The sequence below is a fragment of the Rattus norvegicus genome, chromosome 19, assembly GCF_036323735.1.
Source record: "Rattus norvegicus strain BN/NHsdMcwi chromosome 19, GRCr8, whole genome shotgun sequence".
Taxonomy (NCBI): Eukaryota; Metazoa; Chordata; class Mammalia; order Rodentia; family Muridae; genus Rattus; species Rattus norvegicus.
The window spans coordinates 31,782,863-31,799,618 of record NC_086037.1 but is presented as its reverse complement, the minus strand read 5'-3'; the positions used below and the strand labels follow the sequence as shown (position 1 = coordinate 31,799,618).

General features: G+C 46.5%; 1 protein-coding gene across 7 annotated transcripts in view; it reads left to right on the top strand.

Moving 5' to 3' along the window:
* The window catches only part of Fto (FTO, alpha-ketoglutarate dependent dioxygenase), a 408,263-nt gene that overhangs the window by 65,393 nt on the left and 326,114 nt on the right, over positions 1-16,756 (top strand). The window lies entirely within an intron of this gene.

Below are 16,756 nucleotides of genomic sequence, written 5' to 3'. Positions count from 1 at the left end.
GCATTATTAGTGATGGTCCCAAAGGGGAAGACCCTGAGCAGACATTAAACAATGACAGGATAAAGAAATGGCATAGTCGTACAACGTGAAGCCGTGTGGCTTCCTGGTAGGGAGATACCACAGTCGAGATGGGTGAACCTTCCCACCACGTGCCAAGTGAAAGAAGCCGAGAATGGAGGCGCACACATTACATGATTACCTCCATGTGTAAGACAGGCAAACCAATAGAGGCAAGAGATAATGGTTGCCCAGAGATGGGGAGAGAAGGGTGGGGAAGGGTGGGCACGTAGTGAAAATGCTCTGGTTTGGCCTGGTGATGACTGAATAATTCCATGCTGTACTGCCGTGTGCCCTTCAAAAGGGTAAATTGTAAGACGTAACCACTGAGACCCAAGGGTGCCATGGCCTAGGTTTCTCTCTGCTGACCCCTAATGACCTCTCCGGCTGTCTGTTTCTATTCTCCTCTTGTTCATTCCCCGCCTAGATTGCGGTACACTCTGTTCCGGCAGCGGGGCACACGCGTCCTGTCTCGACTTCTCTCTCAATCCGTATCTGCACGCCTGCCACTGCTTTCTCCCCGGTCTGTTCTGTCTGGTGTGGTAACGCAGAACAGATCTCTCCTGGAGCTTTAGCAGCAGGAGGGCGTCATCCTGGCGTGGTCTCTACACTGATACAGTGCTTTGGATGAATAGCCTACATCAACACTGGATATTTGACGCGTACCTACCCAGTGCCACATTAGGAATCAGTACTGTGGAAACTGAGAGAAACAGTTCTCTGAAATCGTCATCCTGCGTTGCTGTAACTCTGGATAACTGAAATGTCCTCATTTCGAAAGCCATTTCCATGATTTCAGATGCTCTGCTTTTCCTCTCTGTGTGGTGCAGTGTGAGCCGTCAGCCCTGCTTTGTCGTAGCTGTGCTCTCCTCTGCTGATGTCCTCCCTTCCTCGGAACAGTTAATTTTGAAGGGTTTTTTCTGGTAGACATTTCTTGGCAGAATAAAACATGTATCTGGAAAATGGCTGACTACTTTAGCCTTTGATTTTTTTTGAGTTTGTTTTAAGATATACATACTTAGGAAGGCTGAGGTAGAAAAAACAGGCAAGAAAAAATGCATATATGTCCTTTAAAAAACAGACATTTAGTTTAAAGAACCTTTACAATGTGATCGTTCATTCATTCATTCGTTCATTCGTTTATTCATGTCTGGGATATTTAATTCAGATTCTCATATACCCGTAGCCTGCTTTCCATCTCTGAGCTGCACCCAGACCCTCCAAATGTGATTTCTTTTGGCCTCTCTATCCTACTTCCAAATTCCTGCCAGAGTCCCCGAGTTGCCCTGAGCACTGTACTTTCAAATAGGAAGGCCACTGGGTGGCACTGCAGCTCTGTGTTCTGTCAGCTGAGCCAGGGAACACTGAGGTCGCTCCAGCTGACTGGGTTTCTGGGTGTCAGGGAAGCTGTATTGGTAATGGGCATAGTGTGATGTATTCCTCTCCACCCTATGCAGCTCTTTAATGCCCTGAAACATGCCCCTCCGTGGCCATGGCCTGTTCACTGTGCCCATTTGGTGTAATAATTAGCAGACTTTCTCACTAACACGGGTACTTACCAACGCCTCACGCCTCCACTGTGTTTTTGTACGTGATGGATTGTACATTCCCAGAGAAAGTTGGGAAGGTCAAAGCTTACCCTGGGTCTCTCAGGGCTTCCTTCTGCACATTGGCTCAGGATAGGTTTATATTAACTTGCTTCCGAGCTTCTTCACACCCGAGCAGCGTGTAATACAAACACGTCCGAGCGCTTATGTAAGGGCTCAGTGAAGGTTTGTAAACATAGCACTGTTAATTTTCTACCTTAAATAAATGAGTAGCTGCCTGCATTGGATGACACTTGGTATCAGAACTGTGTGTGTTGGAAGTGAGCAAGCATCAACAGAGAGCCTGGCTTCGGCACCACATCTTGGGTTAAAATGGAGAAGAAAAGTTACACATGGGATTTTAATTTTCTCCATGGCTGTAAGTTAGGCTCCATTTAATTCTTTGTGGTTTTACAAGCCCTTCTAGGCTCCCACTATTTCTATGCCAACAATTTTATCATTTACAGAGCACGATCAGAATTAACTGACAGAAGACTGAACAGGCTGGAAATAAGTTGAAAGCAAGAAATACTTTGTCGGGCCATTAGCTTGTGCTCCGTGACTGGAGGGAGCCTGTTTACCATATCTTTGCTTTGATTCTCTTATTCCTACAGCTGGCATAGTGCCCTCCGCTCTCCTGTGTCTGCCGAAAGATGAAACGAGAGCTCCTAGGAATAACTCTGCTTGTATTTATTTTCTTGGCCCCCAATAAATGTAAGGTGTGGTTTTAATCACCTAGGGTGGCTAAGGAGCTTCCCCTGTTGACTCCATGATGAACTGTAGGGAACTTAACGGGAAGATGTTACAAGCTGGGGTCTCTCGGACTTTGTCACTCATGCTGGGAGGACACACATACATATCATTTGGATTTCCGAGACAGAGTTTCTCTGTGTAGCCCTGGCTGACCTAGACTTCACTCTGTAGACCAGGCTCGCCTCAAACTCACAATATCTGCCTGCCTCTGCCTCCCGAGTGCTGGGGTTAAGAACATTTGCTCTGAGCAGGGCTTTCTTTGTGAGTTCCAGCCCCCACTTTGAAGCGCCTCCCACTTTGCTGCTCCTGCTTCTGCCCACAAGCCTCTGCTCACATCTGTGTCTGTCGATGGTGCATGTATGGATTTGGGTACAGGAAGCTGTGACAAGAGGTTGTTTCTGTATAGCAGCCTCCCAAGGAACAGAGGCATGGACTCGAAGCTAAGCTCTAGAGGCGGGCTTCTGAAGCAATGTTTTGGACTAGCTTGTCAAGGAGCCCCACATCTGCCACATGTGGGCAGGATAGGAATCGGGAAGCCATCATCAGTACAGTCTGTTTGTGAAGACAGACAGCTGTGGTAAAGCCAGAGACAGCCAGAAAAAAGGAAGGTGCCACCATGACAAGTGGTGTTTAAATGGAATGACTTTGTGGCCTTTTCTGGCCTTGTGCTGAAAATCCAGTGTTTGGACAACTACTTTGCAGAGAAAGCCCAAGCCTCACCATGGTGATTATTTTCTTTCTACCTTCTGAGTCTCTTGTATGGGGCCCCGGGCCTGGTGAGGGCTGATACTCACCCAGAGCCTTGGCTGCAAACCAGCATTTTGTTTCTTTCCCAGCATAGCAAATAGCTAGCAGGTACTGTTTAAGTATGTGGTCAGTGCTGTTGACTCCTTTGTTCTGTGTCACTGAGGCACTGTGCTCATTACTGTCCCCTCTGGCTCCCGGAGCTCTAGAGGCTACAGTTTGGTCTCCACCCCCTGGTTCAGGCCCAACTCCTGCCTCCCTGTGCCTTCTCAGTGGTCTTCTCAGGGTCTGGCCCTCTGACCTCCAGTCTTGGTTCCTTTGAACTGAACCATATTATAAATATATTAGAGTTAAAACACAGGGCAACAAATTAAACAGACTCTCTCTCTCTCTCTTTCTCTCTCTCTCTCTCTCTCTCTCTCTCTCTCTCTCTCTCTCAGTCACTCACTCAACAAAATTATGCCTTCACTGTGTTCCTGTCCTTCTCAAAAGCCTTTTGTGGCTGCTTATTACATTCAGGACGGAATCCAGACCCCTCAGCCAGACTCTCTGGACCTTCCATATCAGGGCACGGTCTGTCATCCCCGCCTTATCTCCCGCTCTCCCCTGCTGAAACCGACGGTTAGCCAAAGGTCTAATCACTGATGCTTGATCAGCGGCTTTGATTACTGACTTTTTAGCTCTGCCGCCCTATTACCTGTCGATCTGTTTTCTGCTTTCTTCTTCTCCTCATCACCTTGGCACATGGTTCTTCTCTCCTTTGTTCAGACTTCTTAAAGCACTATTTACTGAGGCGTTTTTATTTTATTACCCGCACTGTTAGTTTTCTTTTCCTGTTTTTCATGTAGGCAGTATAAATATTTGTTATGGATTGATTGATCTGTTGATTCTGCATGGCTTTGACATCCACTTGCTTGGGAAAGGGGGAAGGTAGAGGGTCAATGTGGGGCTGAAGCAGAAGCCTGTGTCTGTGACTTTGTCCTTTTGATTTCTAGTGAAAGGACAAATTAACTATTTGCTTTGAGCAAACTAACGCAGTGTTTTGTGGGTTTAGTATCTGAAAAGGACCCAGGGAGGGAAAGCCTGGGAGTTGAGCTCTTCCCTGTTTGCCAGGCTGGATGAGCTTCTCCCTGCCACAGCCTTGCAGTTTGCTTAAGCGAGGGTTGTGAAATCACAGTGGAATTTGTGGTTGCCTGCTGAGGAGGAGGAAGAGAGGTTCTGAGTAAATCAGACATGCAGATTAGTAAGGCATGGGCTCTAACAGATCATACAATAAGCCCCAAGAAATTCATTTCATCATCTTTCTGCAGGGCGACAATGTGTATGTATGTACACATGTGTACATGTGCTTGTTATGTGTTTGTATGCATGTGTATGCATGTACTTTGTGTGTGTACGTGAAAGCAGCTAATTGTACATTTTCTTTAGTCTAGAGTTCTCAAACTTTTTTTCCCAGCCCTTTTGTACTAAAGTTTATTTAGAATCCCCAAACCTCTTGTTTCTGTAGAAGCTTGTCTGCTGGCAGCTACTGAATCACAAAATAACTTTATTCATTTAATAGTAGCAGGGACTGTGACTTTTTTTTATATAAAAATAAGTTTTCCAATACCAAAATGTATCAGAAAGAGTGACTGTTTTTACATATTAGCAAATCTTTGTATTGTCTAGCACAGTAAAAGCTGGGTTCTCGGAGCTGATGTTGTATCTAGTTGTTCTGCTGTATTGTTTTGCTGGAGGCGTATGAGGAAGATCCAGTCTTCCTCAGGTATTGAGGCGGGGGTATTTGAGTGGGCTTCATTGATAATTCACTGAACCTTGACGAGGGTCAGCTTATTTTTTTCATTTTTACTTTATTTAGTTTTATAATGGTAGTTTTTTAATTAACAAATGATTGTGTAAATGGAGCGCATCGTGATGTTATATCTGGTACCTGCATATATTGTGAGATGGTTAAGTGAGGCTAATTAGCATACCCTTCCCTTGATTATCATTTAGAACCTGGCCTTTTAACAACTTAGAGATGGTAAATTGATATGAACTAGAGTCACCAGGGCTTACTCCTGTGTCCATCCAAACTTGGTGACTCAGTGACATTGGGTTCTCCTTTCTATCCCTGATCCGGATGGCTCTTCTCTCCTGAGTGTCCACAGGCAAGGTCATGCATTCTCTTCCAGCACAGAGTAAAACAGGCAAATACTAACGTTACTAGAAGAGTATCGATCATGAGGAACCTTTGCCAAACCCCCAGACTAGAGACCAATTAGGAAGAGTTCAACAGCAACGCAGGGTAGAAGAGTTTTAGTGTTTGTTTCTTCAAGGCTAATTTCTTTTCCATCCTGGAGCTTAGCCATCAAAAGGAGAAAAGTATTTCTTTCCTATTCTTCATTTCTTAGCGTAGGGTTTAGGGTTAGGGTTAGGGTTAGGGTTAGGCTTTGTTTATCATTTTTAAAAATTTAGCGTTTAAACTTGTATTTAGTTTTGTTTTGTGTGTAGGGGTGTTAGCGTCCACATGTGTGCCTGTGCACCACCTGAATGCAGGGCCCACAGAGATCAGAAGAACGCATCAGGTGGGTGTGAGGCAGCGTGAGGATGGCAGGATCCGAACCCCGGTCCTTTGTAAGATCAGGCAGCTTCCAACAGCTGATTGGTCCTTCTGACCCTTATTCTTTATTAAAAACAACAACAACGGGGGGAGGTCTTGTCTTGTTTTGTTTTTCCAGATCTGTTTCAGTAATAATAAATGCTCAGCTTAAACCACCGTGATTGCTGTTGCTCCTGGTGTTTGCTGGGAAATTAGACACTGAGTGCTGCAGACATGGCAGAGACTGGGCAGGTGGGTGCTCCTGCTGCAGGCACCGGCTGCTGGGGACTTTTGTAAGGGAAGCCTGCTCCAGAGCAAGGCGTCCCCCCCCCTGTCCCCGTGGGCAACAGGCACTCTTTCTTTCCGTCGTGGCCCCACCACGAGCCTTTGCCCGAGTGTGCTCGCTTGCGTGTGTCTGGAGCTCCAGAGAGCAGCTTCCTTCGCTGCTGACCCGGGTAGACTGCAGACGCGAGGCAGCAATTAAGCGGTCATGTAATAGAAGACTCCCAATTTGCCAGTTTCTTTTTTTAACTTCTTGGGTGGTTGGGGTGCATCATTGAAACAATTATTACATTTACTCAAGAGTTTGTCCTTTCTATTAAAAAAGATCCCAGCCAAGTGCCTTAAGGTGAAGCGGAGGGGATTGTGTAACAGAGGCTCTGCAGACTGGTCCTTATTGTTTGAGAAGACTGATTCCTTTGTGCTGCAGCTTGGCACCCAGAATCGCTTTTAATTTAACAGTCCAGCTCCTTTAATGATCAATTCTCTATTGTGTTCTGAGGTTGGTACACTCTCAGGCTGCTCTCCAAGGCATCAGCTTCTTTGGAGAAATGGGGGCAGGGGTATCGAAAAAGGCCTAATCATTTGGTTATAATTTATAGTCAGGTCCCAATCCCCTTATTAGAGAATGTTCTCCAGGGAGAGTATCTATATTGTGTCGGGTGCTTTGCTGGTGTTTTTTTACTCTTGTGTAATCCTGGTGGAGGGGTTGCATACGGGTGCTTTTCTTCCTTCCGTTGCTTCTAAGAGGGATAAGAATGAACCAGGTCACTCTTATCTCATACCTGCTCACCTGCCTTAGATTTTCACACACTGTTGTAATCCATTCAGTTGGATTCATGGGTTAAAATTATAAATGAAATTGTATAACTTCTATGCTTAAGATACTCAGTGGCTCCAAGTTGCCTATGAGCTAAGGTCCTTCTTTGCTGGTGAACAGGCCCTACTTACCCAGTTCTCACATCACTGAGGACCACCTGCAGTCTGTTGCAGTCCACATTTGCTGGACTAATAGCCTTCCTTTTGTCCCCAGAGCCCCCAGGCTGGGTCTTCCTCAGAGCTTGGCCGGTCCCAGAATTTGACTCCGCTCTCAGCCTCTTGGGATTGAGTCTCACCTGAAGCCTCTTGTTTTGGTCTTCACTGAGCAACCAGGCTCTTGTTCCCCACAACCCTTAATTTTTTAAAAATATATTTTAAAGTATTTGTGTGTCTATTTAGGGGTATGTGCACTCGAATGCAGGTGTCCATGGAGGCCAAAAGAGGCCATTGGATCCTCTGGAGCTGAAGTTACAGGCACCCGTGAGCTGCCTGACATGGGTGCAGGAAACTGAGCTCAGGTCTTCTCCCGGAGCAGCAAGTCCTCTTCCTCAGCGGGTCACCTTCCTATGTGGTTGTCTCAAGTCACTGTTCCCCTGTCTTTGCCTCCCTGTGCTGCTGCTATTGCAGGTGTGTGCCACCCTGACCAGCACCGTCACCCTGACCGGCACCGGAGTCTGTTTCCACGGAACCATTTAGTGTGGTGGAGGATGAACCTCTACTGTTAGCTTCCAGTCATGGCGTGCCACACACTGACCTTGGATGAATGCCTTCGTCATTCAGAATTTTAATTTATTCCCCTATAAATGGAGATAGTGTGACTAAATAATACTGGAATAGTTAGCTGTTGTTAGATATTATTTCCATGTAGTAATATCCAATCCCACTTCATAGGTCACTGTATATTTATTTAGGCCTTTCTCTCTTTCTTGCCTCTAGTGCAGACTGTATGAGGGAACCATCTTTATCCTAGATTCAAATGGTGTTTGACATATAGTAGGCACTGTCTAAATCTTTGTTGCGCATTAGAACATGCACTATCTTTGGTTTGCAAATGGAGCAGTCATCAGAGGGATTCACAGCTACTGAATGATGGTAGACCAGGCTTGGGCCTCTTCACAGTAGAGCCTCGCCCTTCCCTCTGGTTCACAGTCTCTGCCTGGGCCTTCCTGCGCCTCAGGCGCTCTCATGTTTGGCCCGTGATTTTCATGTTCCTTCTGTGTGTGTTTACACGTGTGTGTCCATGTATGCTTACAGAGGCAGGAGGACAGCTCTGGGTGTCTTCATCTTAAAAAATAACTTTTGGAGGCAGGGTCTCCCCCTGAACGTAGGGTGGACTGGTTAGCAGTGAGCCTGGTGAGACATCTCCCTTCACTTTCTAAGCTGTGGGATTCCAAGATACCAAGCCATTGTTTGTTTGAAAATGTTGGTTCATGGGATTCAGCTAAGGCCCTTATATTTTTGAGGCATGTACAATACTGACCAAGCTATCTCTCAGGTCTGGGTTGCCTTATAATGTAAATCCAGTGGGAGTCATGAAATGGATTCAACGGTGTTTTGTATTATGTGTTGTTAAAAGAACAGGAGTTAGGAGCAGACGTCAGTTAGGAGAGTGATTCCCCTACCCCAGATTCAATGAATGGTTTCAGAGCTGTCCTGACTCTTGCTGTGGGATACAGAGGTGCCGACCTGAGGTGAGATGCTGGAGTAGAGCCATGTCTGTGACTTGGAATAAGGATGGGCCCTGGGTCCTGAGCCTGGATTTGGGCTGTTGTACTTTTTTCAAGATGAAAGCAGTGGATGGTCTCCTGAGAAAAGTCCCTGTGCACTGGGGTTCATGAAACCTCAGGACCTCAGTGCAGGAGATAGAAGGGAGTAGGACACGTGCGTTTACTTTCCTAGAAGCGAGGCTTAGCACTTGCCTCTCCGCAGTCTCCAGCACTGCCTCTTGAGTGAGGTCGAGTGAGGTGAATTTAGCTATTTTCAAGGTTCTTTTTCCTCACCTTGAGCTTCGTCTGTAGTTTTCTTTGCTTGGGATCGTGCTCTGCCAGTTTCCTGATGTCATCTGGTGTGGCAGGAACCTTTGCTGTGGGCATCACATAGCTGATTGAGAGCTTTGACTTCAGGTAAGCGTTAGAAATGGACCTGAGGTGTTTGGGAAGGCTTCCGGCTTATAATCGTATGTACATGGTGGTGGCAACCCTGGAGGAATAGCAGCTCATAGACTTGGGCCCTGCAGATCTGGTGTGGTCCCCACACTGTGAAGCTCGCTTGTGCACCCTGCCGACCCGTGTAGTATTGGAAGAAGAAAGTAGCCCGTTTTCAAGACACGGCGATGTTCATCGCCATGTGTAAATGGCTTGTTTGTGAACATTGATTCCAGTCCTCCTCCCTCCTCCCTGCATGGAGACCCCACTGGGGAGGAGTCTTATCCCTTACCTCAGGCATCATAGCCTGTGGTAAGCTGAATGAATGAATGGTGCTTCGTTGACTTATTTTTTTGGGGGGGGTCCGCACTTTACTATAGAGAACAGGTAGGTCTGGGACTAGCCCATGCTCGTCTCAAACTTGATTTAATTCTCCTGCCTTAGCCTTTTACATGATAGGGTTACAGGCGTGAGCCATTATGTCTGGTTCTTTGCAGTTTTAATACTGTCAGGACACTTGATGTTTCACCCCATCTTTCTTGGTAGTTTAGTGAGCATTGGTTGACCTTACAATGTGTCACACACTATGACGGGCACAGAAATGAGCCAGAGATGGGACTCAACTTCAAGGAGTTAAAGTCTAAACACAAAGAACCGCATAGGCAAGGTTAGCAAGTCAGAGTAGCAAAATCACGTTGGTCTTGCCGGATTTACTTTGAAATTTGATTGGCCTACGCACTAAAGTCCTACCTAAGCTCTAGCCCAGGTGCCCGGTGCACTATACTCCTGATAACATTTGGAGTCAGGTTTTCAGTTCTATAGCTGAGTGGTTTGGTTTTGGTTTTGGTTTTTTTTCTGGTTGTGTGTGTGGTGGGGCAAGGCTGCATCGAACTCAGAGATCCACCTGCCTCTGCCTCCCAGGCGCTGGGACTAAAGGAGCGCACCACCACTGCCCAGCTAGTGAGTGTCTTTTAGGACCTGGCTGATTATTTACTCTACCTTAAGCCCAGAAGCAGCACACATACAGGCCTTCAGGACTCCTCATGTACTTCCTGGGTCAGCAGGACTGCCGTTGCATTAGAAGCTTACTGCCAAAAAGCCACTCAGTAGGCAGTTGTGATGAGCGGGGAAAGCTAGCAATACACCACTGCCTTACAGCAAAGCTATGGTTCTAGAACTTGGCCCTCGTGGTTCACATTAATAATAGCTTCCTCGGCGCTCTTATGTGCATTTTACTACATGATAAGTCTAATGCGTGCTTGCTGGTGGTGCATTCTCACAGCCCCCTGAGATTGCTAGGGATGAAATAGCTAAAGCCGGAATATGCTGCCACAATTCAGCTAGATTCAGCATGTAAGTTGAATATGGATTGGTGACACGGTGGTTTTCAGAGACACTGGTCCCCCCTCCCCCATTTTGGTGGGACAAAAGGGGTGGATTGTGCTTTCCTAGGATTTCTCTGCCTTGTGCCAGAGGAAAGAGAGCCAGGCATGTGTCAGCAGACCTGCAGCGAGGTGAGCTGTCAAGGTGTTGGCACTGATAGGCTCCTCTGGGTAGAACTCGGGGCATCCCACCAGCAAAATGAAGACTAGACTTAAATGATTTCACATTGGGGCTTTACTTACTTTAATTGCTGAAGTGCTAAATTGGGTGTGACAAATCTAACAGGTAATTGCCAACTAGGTTTCATTACCAGTCATTGGATGGGTAAATGATATTCTTTTTGTTTAAACTGAACTAGAAACAATAGGAACTATATTTGGAATTAGAATTTACATATTGCAGGTGTAGTCATATGTGTTTAAACCTTCCCAGTGTGTCCGTTAACTCAGTTTGCTTGCTTTTCTTATTGATGGTCTAGAGTTTGTTGTTATACTATGGAGGAGAAGTTGGAAGGGGTTGTGATTCAAGAGAAATTATAAAAGAGGCTAGAACTAGAAGGAAAACCTTTTCCTTCGGAGTGGTAAATACGAGATAGCATTTGGAGAGTAGTCATCCCTAAACACTTGAGTTCGAGTTGAGCTTTCGACATTATCATAGCTTAACCATTACTTGTGTGAAACTAGTCTCAGTAGATTTCATTCATTAGTAATTTGATGGGTTTGATGGACAGGTAAAAGTCCTGCTGCAACTCATAGTAAACATTCTCATTTCTGTGTGGGGACTCACAGCATCTAGCCTTGGTGCTTGTGAAAGGGACCTTTGCCTCCCTGGTTCACACAGGGTTCCAAGGATTTCAGCCACGCTTTACCCACAGTAGAAACAAAATTACACTTAAATGGAAGAATGAGGAAAGTCTCTACAGTTTCTGCTTTATGAACTCATAGTCAGTCCATTGGGAGAGAAGAAAGCCCCCAAGGACAGCTCCCCTAACAGAATGTAGGAGTTTCTCTCTAGGCAAAGGGAGCTGGTTTTGTTAGGAGTGAAGAGATGGGACAGCTGGGAAAAGCTGGGAGGCATGGGATAGAGGCTGCACGACCTAGAGTAGGAGCAGAAGGGAGTCATGCTATGAAGAGACTACAGTTGTAGATTTGCTTTCTGTGGAAACCCATTAGAACGGAAATACCAAGCAGGAAGTGATGTGGTTCAGTAGGCTTTTTAACAAGGTTGCTGTGATTTCTGGGGAGAATGCACCCTAAGCAGACGATGGTAACAAACCCAGGAGGAACCATCCTGTAACTGCGGGCAGCTCTGAGGATGGGGAGAGGTGCGTGGACTGGGAGGGTATCATGGGCCGGAGAGGGCATCAGAGGGATTCAGAAGGAAGTTCATGCACACATACTGTTTTTATTCTTCTTTCATACATTACATTCCAACCGAGGTTTCCTTCCCTCTACCCTCTTCCTTTCCCTTCAAAAACCAGGCCTCCCAGGGCTATCAGGGGAACACGGTATGAGAAATTACCACACATCTAGACACAAACCCTCATGTCAAGGCTGGATGAGGTTTCCTGTAGGAGCAGAGGCAGTCAGTCAGTACTATTTTTGATTAGGAGCTCGTTGGTCCTATGATACTGGTTGTGGGGTTGGCAAGCCGTGGGGTGTTGGGGACTGGTACTGCTGCCGTCTGTGGTTGCCGGCACTTCTGACGGCACATGTTCAGGACAGGACGACGGTGTACTCGCTTCATCTTTTGGCAGATCAGAGCAGAAGGGAAGTAAAATAAAATAAATCATGCAGGCTGTTTAATGAAATGGGTTTCAGAAGACATGATCTCAAGTCTAGCTCCTGTGATAATATGCTTTCTTACAAACACAGCGTCAGTTACACATCTCAGATGTCTGAATAATTCTAGATCCCTTTTGACTGCTGTGAGCTCAGTGATCCATTTGGCTGGTCTCTGTAACTGAAGTTTTAATAGGTAACAGTCAGAAGCGGAGTGTAAGAACGGGAGAGTAAACTGCATTGCCAGGAGTGGTCCTGTGACGCTCTTAGCTTTAAGCCTGTTAGACTCCCCTGTGGGAGCCAAGGCAATCTAGGCAGCCCTGTGACTTGAGCAGTGTCCTTCAGAATCAGCATTCTTGTCAAAATTCCAACCTCTAGTCGTTTGGGCAGCAGCCTTTGCTTCCAACACGTGTGTCTTGGGGGAACCTTGCTATCCACACCGTCACCTTATGGGACAAAGGGGCAGCCTGGTGAAAATGGCTGTAATGCTGGCTGGTGGGAAAGAAGTGACTGCCAGTTCCTCTCTTTTTGGGAAAGGTAACCACCATGTACGAATGATGCGGGTAGTCTTCACCGCAGCCTGGAAGGCTCTGTGGGCGGAGCTCGGCTCCCACTCTCTTCCATGGGATGGAGGGAGCCTCGGGATATGCCTGCTGTTTTAGCCACTAATTGTAAATGTACAACTTGGCTCAAATTTAAAAGTAGCCAACTTGAATGTAAAAATAAATAAAAGAATAGCTTTTAGAAGAATTTGCAATTTAAGTGGACTCACACATCCTTGTCTCAGAGTAAGTTTGAAACTTCAGATGAAACAGTGAGGGCTGACACTGGTAAGCAGGTGGGCTTAATGCTGTGTCGGTCAGGTAATCCCCCAGACTTTCAAGTTTTCACTCTGTTACCTGCTTGTAAGTCTGGCGTGTTTAATAATCTAACGTCTGCCATCTTAGACCACAGGGCACGTCCCCAGCAAAATAGACAAGTCAAACGAAGTCGTGGTTAAGTCACCCCAGTGCGTGAGAGACAGGGCACGGGAGTCTAGGCTCCGTTGGAGTGATGCAGGTTCAGAGCAGGGACGCCACGCCCACTCACCCTGCGGTCTTGCAGAAGATCAAGGCCAGACTGGATTCTGTAGTGTGGGTTCACTCTAAGGCTAGCCGCTCCGAGTCTTCCTGCCTTCTCCTAAACAGCATGGTGGGTAACTAAGAAAAGCTTTTGCTGAGCGAAGCTTGTTTAGTGGCTCAGTGAAGATAATAAAGGAGGCAAAATAGGCCATATTTATTTCCATGAAATGATGTTCACTCAACATTTACAGAGTATATGGCCCGTAGGAAAGAAGTACCGATTCCTAAGTTCAGAATTTAAATGTGCTGGGCATTTCTTTCTTGTTTCTCATTTTTTTCTCCTTTATTTTTGTTTTCTCTCCTTTTAACTTCCTTCTCTCATCACTGGCCACATGCTCCTGATAGAAAATGGGCTCTATTCATGCCCACTCCCTGTCTCCACTAGCCTACATTCTTGGAGGACAGTCGGTACTGTGTTTCCTCCTTTCCCCTCTCCCTGCACTGTGCTTCTGTGGTCCCCAGGGCTCTTCCCTTCAGAACAGGAGGACTTGAAGTTTGTGACCTTTGCCTGCATGTACTGTGCAGTGTTGGTTACGTGTACAAACACAGTCCTCTTCTCCTTCTTACACATCTGTAAGAAATGAGAACTAGTTAACCACACGCCACATTTCACCTTGGAAATTAAGTATGTTAGTTTAAAACTGGAGTATGTTTGTAAAGCTGAAACACACTGCAGAGAGAAAGCTTTGGAGTGACTCGGGATTTGTTCTAGTTTAAGCCTTCTAACGTCCATGCCTGCTGCATAGTTCCTGTCTGAATGTGCTCATTGACATGCCTTGAGACAGAAAGACAGCCTCCGAAGCGGATTCCATGGACCAAATTTCAGCCCAGATTGAATTTTGTGCGTAGGAGAGATGCCCCTGTAAATGGAGCCCTTGGCACCGTGGCGTGGGTAATGTAACTTGCGGGCAGAGCCGTGATGGACTGCAACGTGAGCTGGGAGCTGCAGACCGCTCGGAACACAAGCAAAACCTTCCCCATTCTTGAACTAGGTTGTTCTCCAAAAGCAACAAGTACTCCTTGTCTTTTGGGAATACAGTCACGGAGCTGTAAAACCTGTGGTTTAGACTTAAGATTCCTCTGCACCCTCGGCCTAGGGACACTTTGCAGTTCTCTTGGAATTTGATAAAAGTTTCCTAACTTTGAAGTCAGAGGAGGCTCTCATTTCAGATTAGGCCGTTGTGAGTTTTTGCCTTCATTTCACGATGCCAGAAAAATCACACATGGTTCCATATTTGGAGAGTAGCAGAAGGCCTCAGAACCACAAGTCCTCTCTCAGAAAGCTCATCAGCTGCTCTAGAGCACTGTGCTGCTCCAAGCTTGCTGAGCTTTTAAATTAAGCTAACTCCCCCACCTACCCCAGTCACATGTATACTCTTAATAGCGTTTTAATACTCAAAAATGCACATGAAACTGGTCCTTCTAATGATGCAGTTCAGGAGTCCTAAACCCACTGACATTATGGTACCCTCATCTCCACCTTCTCTCTCCACCATCTCACTATCCCTCCCCACTCTCCCTCCTCACCCTCTCTCTCTACCCTCCCTCCCCACTGTCCTTCCACCCTTCTCCTGTACCCTCTCTCCTCCACCCTCCCTCCCCATCCTTCCTCCCCACCATCCCTCCCCACACTCCCTCTCCACCCTCCCTCTCCACCCTCCCTCCCCACCATCCTTCCCCACCCTCCCTCCCCCACCTTCCCTCCCCACCATGTCTCTCCACCATCCCTCCCCACTCTCCCTCTCCACCCTCCCTCCCCACCATCTCTCTCCACTGTCCCTCCCCACCATCCCTCCCCATCCTCCCTTCCTGCCCTCCCTCCCCACCATCCCTCTCCATACTCCCTCTCCACCCTCCCTCCCCACCATCTCTCTCCACCCTCCCTCCCCACTCTCCCTCTCTTCATCACATAGGGAAGCTTCATGTGTGCCGAGCCTCATGTTCACTGAAAGACTTCCCACTTTTACTTCCCTTCATCTCCTAGTAACTATGATTTTTTTTTTTTTTTTTTTTGGTTCTTTTTTTCGGAGCTGGGGACCGAACCCAGGGCCTTGCGCTTCCTAGGTAAGCGCTCTACCACTGAGCTAAATCCCCAGCCCCTCCTAGTAACTATGATTATAAGTTTCCATTTCTCATCTTAAAATGTTAATTTATTATGCATGGGTGCTTTGCTGGTGTGTATGTATGTATGCATGCATGCATGTCTGTGTACCATGTCCACATGGAAGCTGGGAGATAGTGCTGGATCCATTGTAACTAGAGTTATGGGCAGCTCTGAGCCGCCATGTTTGTGCAGGAATTGAGCCTAGGTTCTCCGGAAGAATAGTCAGTGCTTTTAACTGCACAGCCGTCTGTCTGGCCCCATTTTTTTCCTACCTTTTAAAATTGGATTGTTCTAGGTGCCAGTACTCTTGGAATTGTATAATATTTGACCCTTTGTGACTTGTTTATTTTCTTTTAACATAATCTGCTCAAGACACATATATGATGATATATAGATTCATCCCTGTTGAGGGCTGAATAGTGTTGCTTGGTGTGTGTGTAAACTACAGTTTACTTAGGATTCATGCATTGTGGACACTTGGGTGGCTTCTACCATTGGCTGTTGTGAACATGGAGGCTTTGAGTCCTTATATTTACTTAAAAGAGGGTAGCGTAGTTTGCAAAGTTAATAAATAGGACTGAAATGGAGAAGGAGGAGGAACAGGAGATAGAATTCCAGATTTCGTGGTTAGGCTGATGGTGCTGTTGACACAAGATTAGAAACAGGAGAAATGGGTGCATGAAAGCCGAGAAAGGAGAAGGTGGACTTGAGGGACTTCTGCGGCGTGACACGCAGCGAGCCCACACTCCTCTGCCTCCTTAGGTTGCTTTCCCAGCAGTGAGAGCAGGAACTAGGACATCAGGATTATTCTTCATGGTATAGTTGGGAACAAAAACTCAAAGCATCAGATGCACATACAGAAATAAGGTGAAATGTACGCTAATGGGGTTCTGTCCTATGCTTCCCTCACGAAGTAGCGAAAATAAAGAGAGCACACTGACTTTCCGGAATCTGTTTTATACCTGAAACTTCTGGGCTACATAAATAGGTCATTTCTGTGGGTATTCCTCTCTTAACTTTTCATCACTACTGGACAAAACTACTAGTCGAAGTGACTGTAAGGAACTAAAGAATTTTTGTTGTTATTTGGTAAATTGGGTCTCCTACAAGCCAGTTGCTCCCACTCCAGGGGAGGCATCTCCTGTCTTACTGTGCAGCACCTGTTTGGAAGCAGCAGAGGACACATGCAGGATGGAGAGCAAAGGCTTATTAAGCCGACAGTCACTGAACTGCTTCCCGTGACGTTACAGCAGCAACATGTGCGTCTGCTTTCCTGTGGCAGGCTGTTTGATGTCGGTGTAATGGTTAAAGCTTTGTCTAATTACAAAGAAATTCAAAGTCCTACTGGTCTCAAGTGTGCCTGTTTGCAGTTGGACTGTTAGCAGGAAGAGCTAAGGTCCATTG